Source organism: Aulostomus chinensis, chromosome 1 (assembly GCF_037954235.1).
Source record: "Aulostomus chinensis isolate RoL2024-O1b breed Wild chromosome 1, RoL_Achi_v1.0, whole genome shotgun sequence".
In the NCBI taxonomy this organism is placed as follows: domain Eukaryota; kingdom Metazoa; phylum Chordata; class Actinopteri; order Syngnathiformes; family Aulostomidae; genus Aulostomus; species Aulostomus chinensis.
In genome coordinates, this window is record NC_141320.1 from 23,234,830 (window position 1) to 23,245,595 (window position 10,766).

General features: G+C 43.4%; 1 long non-coding RNA gene across 1 annotated transcript; it reads left to right on the forward strand.

The window, feature by feature from the left end:
• The first annotated feature begins 3,937 nt into the window (after positions 1–3,937).
• On the forward strand, positions 3,938–6,723 carry LOC147270820 (uncharacterized). The gene is made up of 3 exons (XR_015112336.1): positions 3,938–4,865; positions 5,116–5,775; positions 6,658–6,723. It is a non-coding gene; the product is annotated as an uncharacterized LOC147270820 (long non-coding RNA).
• Positions 6,724–10,766: the final 4,043 nt, after the last annotated feature.

Here is a 10,766-nt window from a genome sequence, read left to right on the forward strand (position 1 = left end):
CATGACATCACTTTAGCATCATTTTGAGATTAGTATCAATTGTCACTACATCACTGCCACCTCATTTTGAGGATTGTAGCAGCTCTCACCACATCACTGTCGCATCATTGTGAGGATCGTAGCAACTCTCACTACATCACTGTCGTATAATTTTGAGGATAGTCGCAACTCTCGCGACATTACTGTAGCATCATTTTGAGTTTCGTGGCAACTCTCATTACATCACTGTAGCATCATTTTGAGGTTCGTAGCAAATCTCACCACATCACTGTAGCATCATTTCTTAGGTAAGAAGCAACTCTCATTACATAACTGTCGCATCATTTTGAGGTTCGTAGCAACTCTCATTACATCACTTTAGCATGATTTTGAAATTACTATCAACTCTCACCACATCACTGTAGCATCATTTCTTAGGTTTTTTAGCAAGTCTCATTACATCACTGTAGCATCATTTTGAGGATCGTAGCAACTCTCACGACATCACTGTCGCATCATTTTGAGGATAGTCGCAACTCTCACGACATTACTGAAGCATCATTTTGCGGTTCGTAGCAACTCTCACTACACCACTTTAGCATGAATTTGAAATTACTATCAACTCTCACCACAACACTGTCAGTACAATTTCTTAGGTTAGTAGCAACTCTCACCACATCACTGTTGCATCATTTTGAGGATCGTAGCAACTCTCAATACATCATTGTCGCATCATTTTGAGGATAGTCGCAACTCTCACGACATTACTGTAGCATCATTTCTTAGGTTTGTAGCAAATCTCATTACATCACTCTAGCATCATTTTGAGATTCGTAGCAACTCTCATTACATCACTGTAGCATCATTTCTTAGGTATGTAGCAACTCTCATTACATCACTTTAGCGTGATTTTGAAATTACTATCAACTCTCACCACAACACTGTCAGTATAATTTCTTAGGTTAGTAGCAACTCTCACCACATCACTGTAGCATCACTTCTTAGGTTTGTAGCAACTCTCATTACATCACTTTAGCATCATTTTGAGATTAGTATCAATTGTCACTACATCACTGCCACCTCATTTTGAGGATCGTAGCAGCTCTCACCACATCACTGTCGCATCATTTTGCGGTTCGTAGCAACTCTCACTACATTACTGGAAGCATAATTTCTTAGGTAACAGCAACTCTCACCACATCACTATAGCATCATTTTGAGGATCGTAGCAACTCTCACTACATCACTGTCGCATCATTTTGACATTTGTAGCAACTCTCATTATATCACTGTAGCATCATTTCTTAGGTTAGTAGCAACTCCCATGACATCACTGCAGCATCATTTTGAGGTTTGTAGCAACTCTCACTACATTACTGGAAGTATCAGTTTGAGGTTCGTAGCAACTCTCACCACATCACTGTCAGCATCATTTTGAGATTAGTAGCAAGTCTCACTACATCACTGTCACCTCATTTTGAGATTAGTATCAACTCTCACTACATCACTGTCACCTCATTTTGAGGATAGTAGCAACTCTCGCGACATTACTGAAGTATAATTTTTGAGATTCGTAGGAACTGTCATTACATAACTGTAGCATCATTTCTTAGGTTCGTAGCAAGTCTCACCACATCACTGCAGCATCATTTCTTAGGTAAATAGCAACCCTCATTACATCACTGTGGCATCATTTTGCGGTTCGTAGCAACTCTCACTACATCACTGTAGCATCATTTCTTAGGTAAGTAGCAACTCTCATTACATCACTTTAGCATGATTTTGAAATTACTATCAACTCTCAGCACATGACTGTAGCATCATTTCTTACGTTTGTCGCACCTCTCATTACATCACTTGAGCATCATTTGGACATTTGTAGCAACTCTCATTACATCACTGTCGCATAATTTTGAGGATAGTCGCAACTCTCACGACATTACTGGAGCATCATTTCTTAGGTAAGTAACAACTCTCATTACATCACTGTAGCATCATTTTGCGGTTCGTAACAACTCTCACTACACCACTTTAGCATTATTTTGAAATTAGTATCAACTCTCACCACATTACTGTAGCATCACTTCTTAGGTTTGTCGCAACTCTCATTTCATCAGTCTGGCATCATTTTGAGGTTCGTAGCAACTCTCACCACATCACTCTAGCATCATTTCCTAGGTAAATAGCAACCCTCATTACATCACTGTAGCATCATTTTGCGGTTCGTAGCAAACCTCACTACATCACTGTAGCATTATTTCTTAGGGAAGTAGCAACTCTCATTTCACCGCTTTAGCATTATTTTAAAATTATTATCCACTCTCACTACATCACTGTCAGCATCATTTTGAGATTTGTATCAACTCTCACTACATCATTGCCACCTCATTTTGAGGACCGTAGCAACTCTCACTACATCACTGTCGCATCATTTTGAGGATAGTCGTAACTCTCGCGACATTACTGTAGCATCATTTTGAGATTCGTAGGAACTCTCATCACATCACTGTAGCATAATTTTGAGGTTCGTAGCAACTCTCACCACATCACTGTAGCATCATTTCTTTGGTAAGTAGCAACTCTCATTACATCACTGTAGCATCATTTTGAGGTTCGTAGCAACTCTCACCACATCACTGTCTCATCATTTCATAGGTAAGTAGCAACTCTCATTACATCACTTTAGCATGATTTTGAAATTACTATCAACTCTCACCACATCACTCTAGCATCATTTTGACATTTGTAGCAACTCTCATTACATCACTGTAGCATCATTTCTTAGGTTTGTAGCCACTCTCATTACATCACTTTAGCATCATTTGGACATTTGTAGCAACTCTCATTACATCACTGTCGCATCATTTTGAGGATAGTCGCAACTCTCACGACATTACTGGAGCATCATTTTGCGGTTCGTAGCAACTCTCACTACACCACTTTAGCATGAATTTGAAATTAGTATCAACTCTCACCACAACACTGTCAGTACAATTTCTTAGGTTAGTAGCAACTCTCACCACATCACTGTTGCATCATTTTGAGGATCGTAGCAACTCTCACCACATTACTGGAGCATCATTTTGAGATTAGTAGCAACTCTCACCACATCACTGTAGCATCATTTCTTAGGTAAATAACAACCCTCATTACATCACTGTAGCATCATTTTGCGGTTTGTTGCAACTCTCACGACATCACTTTCGCATCATTTCTTAGGTGAGTAGCAACTCTCACCACATTACTGTCAGCATCATTTTGAGGATGATAGCAACTCTCACCACATCAGGGTAGCATCATTTTGAGATTTGTAGCAACTCTCCCTATATCACTTTAGCATCATTTCTTAGGTTAGTACCAACTCTCATTACATTACTTTCGCATAATTTATTAGGTTTTTAGCAACTCTCATTACATCACTGTAGCATCAATTTTAGTTTTTAAGCAACTCTCACTAGATTACTGTCAGCATCATTTTGAGCATCATAGCAACTCTCACCACATCAGTGTAGCATCATTTTGAGATTCGTATCAACTCTCACCACATCACTGTAGCATCATTTTGAGATTCGTATCAACTCTCACTACATCACTGCCACCTCATTTTGAGATTAGTAGAAACTCTCACTACATCACTGTCGCATCATTTTGAGGTTTTAAGCAACTCACCACATTACTGTCAGCATCATTTCTTAGGTTAGTACCAACTCTCATTACATCACTTTCGCATAATTTATTAGGTTTGTAGCAACTCTCATTAATCACTGTCAGCATCATTTTGAGGTTAGTAGCAACTCTCACTACATCACTGTAGCATCATTTTGAGGTTAGTAGCAACTCTCACCACATCACTGTAGCATCATTTTGAGATTAGTAGCAACTCTCACTACATCACTGTAGCACCATTTCCTAGGTTAGTAGCAACTATCATTACATCACTTTAGCATCATTTCTTAGGTTCGTTGCAACTCTCATTACATCACTTTAGCATCATTTCTTGGGTTTTTTGCAACTCTCATTACATCACTTTAGCATCATTTTGAGGTGAGTAGGAACTCTCACGACATCACTGTAGCATCATTTCTTAGGTTATTAGCAACTATCATTACATCACTTTAGCATCATTTCTTAGGTTCGTAGCAACTCTTACTACATCAATGGACCATCATTTTTTTTTTTTTTGGAACATTTATTAGAACAGGTTCCTTGACAGAGTCACACACATCATTCCAAAACCCTATGACAAGGTACTCAATACACAATATTCTTTGCAGGTCTAATTATGTCCACAATAGTAAGAGGGAGAAAAATAAAATAAAATAACATAAAATAAAACAAGGAATAAAAATACCATCCAGCCCAGTTAAATAGAGACAATATTCTCATCTCTCCAAATACATTATAACGGGTGCCCATTTTTCAAGATATAAGTCAGTCTGAAGTCGTAGGGTTGCTGTTATGCGTTCCATGCAGTTTACATCCTTAAGCCTTTGGTACCACTGGTCCAGGGTGGGTGGGTGGTGTTTGAGCCAATTTACTGTGATCATTTTATGTGCAATTAACAGAAGAACCCTTTGCAAAAACACCTGGTTTTTCCCTAAATCAATTATTGATGCTGTACCCAAAGTCAGTTGCTGTGGTTCAATTGGTCTATTTATTTTTAAAATCTCACTTATTTGTCGTTTCACCTCTTCCCAGAATTTTACCAATTTAGGACAGTCCCAGAAGATGTGGGAAAAGTCCCCTGTTATGCCACAACCTCTCCAGCACAGGGGGGAACAGTTGCTGTCGTAACTAGCTATTATCAAAGGAGTTTTAAAATATCTTGCTCTTAACTTCCAGCTGTATTCCCTCCAGGCTGGGCTGCTGTGGACCATCATTTTGAGGTTAGTAGAAACTCTCACTACATTACTGTCTGCATCATTTTTAGGTTTGTAGCAACTCTCATTACATCACTGTAGCATCATTTCTTAGATTAGTAGCAACTCTCATTACATCACTGTAGCATCATTTTGAGGTTAGTAGCAACTCTCACTATATCACTGTAGCATCATTTATTAGGTTTGTAGCAACTCTCACTACATCACTGTAGCATCATTTTGAGGTTTTAAGCAACTCTTTTCCCAACTCAACCAGACCAAGAGATTAATTCAGAGATGTGGCAGTTAGTCCAGCTGAAGAAAGGCTTTCGGCCTGTGAGGCCTAACACCCCTTTTCAAAGCCTGAATTCAAGTGGCCACATGTTCTTGAACAAAGGGTTGTAAAAAGGGGTGATGATTCTGGCCACGGCCCCCACCCTCCAAGAACCTGTGAGTCAGTCTGACCGGAAGTTGCCTGTCAAAGTGCTATTGGCTGAGAGCCAGTACCATCCCACGGGAAGTGACATCATCTGTCTCACACATAAAAAATTCAGTGCGGAGAAGATTCTTTCTCTTCGGTGGTTTTCTTCTCTTTGGTGGTTTTCAGCGTCTTCAGAAGGTTCAACCTCTCCAGTGGTCTTCAACCTCTCCGGTTCTCCACTTGGACCTCAAGTGGGCAGTGCAGTGATGACAGAGACTCCACAAGGACACCTCTCTCCCTCCTGTCACAGCGTCCAGAGAAGCCACCGTTGAGCCACGCAATCCACGTGAACTGGTCCCTGGTGAAAGAAAGCTCATCCCAGCTTCTTCATCCTTCCCACCAGTAACTCCAGCTGACCCTGCAGGCTGCCCCGCCGCCGCTCTGCTGCCCTCCGAGTCGAGCCAAACCGCGCTCCGGAACATGGAAACTGAATCCCTTTCCGCTCCACCGGGTCAAGTAAGGATTCCCTTAACTAGGCATTTTCTGGGCAGAGAAATAGCTTAGTGTGTTGTATGATGTTTGTGAATGCTCTGTTAATGAGACGAAGTCCTGTAATTAGCAGAAATTACATAGAATTATATATTATTTATTGATGTTAGTTCTCTCAAGAAGGTGTTACCGGTTATTAATACTGCACAAGTGTGTTAACACGTTTTTGGGTTTACCTTTGTCCTCTCTCTCTTTCTCTCTCTCTCTCTCTCTCTCTCTCTCTCTCTCTCTCTCTCTCTTGCTAAGCGCTACGCTGAGTTATTAACATTCCATAAGTTCTACCTCCACGGTGCTAACTAGCGGCTAGCTGGCCTCAGCTAACTAGCCTAGCTGTTAGCCTCGCTGTGACGCGACGTGGTTGCTAGGCAACCAGACTCCCCCCCCTCCCCTTCCTTACTCCCTCACACACATGTTTACACACACACACACACACACACACACACACACATATTATCACTTGTGTCTTTTGGTTAGATAACTGTTATGCCAACGTGTTGCTGATTGATGGATGCACTGTGTTAATATATTTTTATGATAAGAGAGAAGTCGTAGTGTCTTCTGTGTACCAACTTGTGGTCACGTGTCTCAGCAATAGCAGTGCTTTGATCTCATCCTCCGACATCAGAGCTGTCCCTTGGTCGTTAATGTTACAGAATATTGACTGTTAGTAGATAAACTCTGTTAGAGACTGGTAACTGTTACAAGTTTGGTCGCATTTTAGTTTCCCTGAACTCATCAGGGTGGCGCCCCGAATAATTAATATTAATATTAATTATTAATTTATTTATAAATTGATAATTATATTCATAATTATCAATTATCATTATTTTTGACCAATTCGCTCTTCAGCGCACAACAGAGGTCACTGTGACTCAGCCTGCAGCAGTGAGATCTGCTCCAGGAGCCTCCGTCTCCCTCCCATGTTCAACCAGTCAGGATGTTTATAGTGGGAACCGTTTATCCTGGTACCAGCAGAGAGAAGGAGAACCTCCTAAACCTCTCATTTACTGGGCCACCTCGAGAGCATCAGGGACTCCAGCTCGTTTTTCAGGCAGTGGATCAAACTCTGGCTTCACTCTGACCATCAGTGGAGTTCAGGCTGAAGATGCAGCCGTTTATCACTGTCAGAGTCTTCACAGCATCAACAGTCAGGGGGTGTTCACACTGTGAAAAACCATCGTACAAAAACCTCCCTCAGTCACACTGAAGTGAAACTGAACTGACTGCTGCAGCTGGGAGCTGCTGACACACACACACACACACACACACACACACACACACACTCACACACACAGGCTTGATGAGAAGAACTAGAACTAGAAGAACTAGGATTCAGATTTTCTGCTGATGACGTTGTGATCTTCATCACCAATTCTTCATCCTGATTGTGGTCCTTCATCAGATTAGCAGCTTCTCTCTGATGATGTCACTCACATCAACTGTGCTTCTGCTTGGATTTTCAATGAACTTCAAGAAAAACCAGCAGCAGCAGCAGCAGGGAGGGACGACTGGACCCTGCAGAGAGAGACTGATCAGCTCTAAAAGGGGACAGGAGGCTGAGACTTCTGCTGCTCGTCCTCACACGACTCTGCTGAGGAGACTTTTGGAGGAAACTCGTCTTCGGTCTCTCATTTCTCTCTGAGCTCAGTAACCATAGCAACCGAGAGGCATCGCTGCTGGACCGTGACAACAGACGGTTTCAGAACTAAAGATAAAAAGAAGAGAGAACTCACCGTTCCTAAGTTTCAACAGCCAAAATAAAAGCAGCTTTGGAAAGTTTGAAAAACCACCAGAATGAACACTTGTTGGTTCATCTGGTTTGGTTTCACTGAAGCCAAACACAAGATCCAGATTCTCATGATCTTTGTGTCTGCCTTGACCAACGGTGTGAGAGAGAGAGAGATTTTTAATTTTTTAAAATCCATTTTATTTGCTGCTCTTATATATTAAAGCATTTCACTGTGTACTTTGAATGATCACATTCTCAACAAAATCACCCTTCCTTTCAATCAAAAGATCAGTTTATAGACACTCATGCTGAACGATACACACATGGACCTACACAGACATGAACCTATGTACACACACACACACACACACACACACACACACACACACACACACACACACACACACACATTTTATCTTCAGCAGGTTCACCAACAACAGCTTGTCGTCTTCCACAGGACTCAGGACTCTCTGGTGGCACCACACATTTCTAAATGAGTCCAAATCTCCTGATATTTGATGAAAGCTGAAGTCCAGCTGGATCCTGGATCCTGGATCTGATGAGTTCCACACACAGGAACAGAACCCACCCTCCTCCTTCAGCTCACATACACCACCATCTTGGCCTGGACCAGCACAAAGAATACTTTTTACTTTTGAGAGTGAGGTTCCCATACATGGAAATCTAATATTTATTATACTGCAGTATATTTTCCAATATACTTTGATGTCTGAACTCTGACTCTGATGTCATTGGTGCTGACTGAATTCTACCCCCTGACAGACTGAAGGCTCCTATTGGTGATGTCATCATAAATACATGAAGGTCTTGTTTCAGTGTCAGGAACCAATCAGAGCAGCCTCCTCCTGACTAAACAGCTCTACTCATCAAGCCCCTGACCCCAGACTCTTCTTGGTGAACTGATCAGAGATCAGATTAGTAGAGAAGCAGTGACACAAAGGGAAACTTCCTCATTCCCTGAACGCAGCTTCATCAAACAGAGCAATGCTAACTGTTCACCTGCAGCAGTGATGTCATCAGGACAGGAAGTTGATCAGACATGGGAACTTTGACTCAGATCAACCAGGGAGGGAGGAGTTATCAGAGTCTGATTGTGCTGATGAATCATCAGAACTCTCCATCACGCCGTGGTCTCAGCGTTGGACCTGAAGTCCCAGGCTTCAAGGGTTCTCCCCAAACTCTCAGGGTGGGTCTGACCACATCTGAGCAGGACACCATGAACAGACTACATGAGGACATCTCAGTGTCAAATCTGTCATTTCCTGCTGCCAGTAGGTGGCGCTGTGGTCACTACTGACCTGTAGATGTGTTCAGACTGGGATGTTGATCAAACCTGGAAGTTTCAAACAGACCTGACAGGTGGAGAGGATTCAGAAGAGTTGAAGCTTCATTTTAGTTGGAGCCTGAAAATGAGGTGAGACTGAGGGCTCACAGGAGTTGCAGGTAGGTGCTGCCCCCTAGTGACCCAATGGAGAACAACATGTAATGACATGAACGTTCTCCATTTTTCCACTTGTGAGATAAAAATACCTCACAGCAAGAAGGTTCCAGGTTCAAGTCCCGGCTCCAGCACAGGATCTTTCTGTGTGAGTCTCCATGTTCTCCTGTTCCTGTGTGGGTTCTCTCTGGTACTCCAGCTTCCTCCCACAGTCCAAAGACATCAAGAGGGGACGAGGCTGATTGATACTCTAAATTGACTGTAGGTGTGACTGTGAGAGTGAATGGTTGTCTGTCTCTATGTGTTGGTCCTGTGATGGACTGGTGACCTGTCCAGGGTGAACCCCGACTCTCACCTGCAGACGCTGGGATAGGCTCCACCCCCATGACCCTTAACAGGAATAAGAGGAAGACAATGGATGGATGGATGTTGGAAACAACTGCAATACCGTATATAAATATTCTAGTTCCATACATGGGAACCTGGTTCTTCTGTTCTTTAACATCCTCTAATAGGAATGGACCGTCTATGACAAAGTATCAATAAATCTATCAAGGAGGAAGAAGAATTCTGATCAAAGAATTGAAGTCAATCTGGAGATCAGTTGATCTCTGGAAGGAGGAGGAGGAGGCATCCTGTGCTTTTATCTCTCTGTTCATGTTTCCTGCTGAGTGTGTGTGTGTGTGTGTGTGTGTGTGTGTGTGTGTGTGTGTGTGTGTGTGTGTCCCAGCTGCAGCAGTCAGTTCAGGTTCCTTCAGTGTGACTGAGGGAGGTTTCTGTCCGATGGTTTCTCCCAGTGTGAACACAGCCTGACTGCTGATGCTGTGCCGACTCTGACAGTGGTTCAGTTTTTCTCAGTGGCTTTGTTGCTGCTCTCAGATCAGAATGAAAGTTCTCTCAACTCTGAGTTCAGCCTCCACAACATGGAGTCACTTGTTTCTCCTTCCTTTGATCAAATAGCGAACGCTTTTGGACGAGGAGGGAGGAAACCACGGCGTTTCACTGCTTTACATTTAGAATCTCACGCCAAGCCGGAGAAGCAGGTCCTGAATCAGTCACGTGGTCACTGCCGGCTGGCGAGGCTTCGAACGTCACCACATACGTCATCAATACGCGCTTCACAAAACGAGACGATGACGCGGGACGTTTCAAACAACAAGGAAAGAAGGAGAAGTCCGTGAACCTCCGGCCTCGGTCTTTGTCTCCTGAAGGCTGAGTGGCGCCGGTAGAACCTCAACATGTGCGCCGCGCAGCTGCTGCGGGTGTCGGTCCAGGAGCGGATCCTCGCCGCCGCTGAAGACTTCCTGCTGCAGCTGGGAGAAGGAGACTCAGCGGCTGGAGTCCCGGTGCTGAGAGCGCTGCTCACCGAGCGGCTGGCGGCGGCCGCGGAGCAGATCGTGGCTCTGCTGGAGGAAACCGTGGCAGAGTACGAGCGGGAGAACCGCCGGCAGAGGTTGCTGCTCGATGCCGTGCTGAAGCCCCGAGTCAGGCTGGACAGAGCAGGTGAGTCCCGCAGGGACCTGCTGGGCCCCGAATTCAGTCCAGGAAGTGGAGCTGCAGAGGCCCTCAGAGAGCATTTTAGGGGATTTTAGGTGTAAAAAGCCATTTCCGGGTTGTGTGTGAACGTCTGAAAGGTAAAATGTAAAAATTCAAAGGTCAAAATCAAAGGGTAAACTAGTTTTTCTGTGGATTGTTGTCCAGCCTTCTTTTGTAGTTTTTAACCTGTCCTGTTCAGCAGCAGCATCCATGTTCCTGGTGCCTTGTTGGACT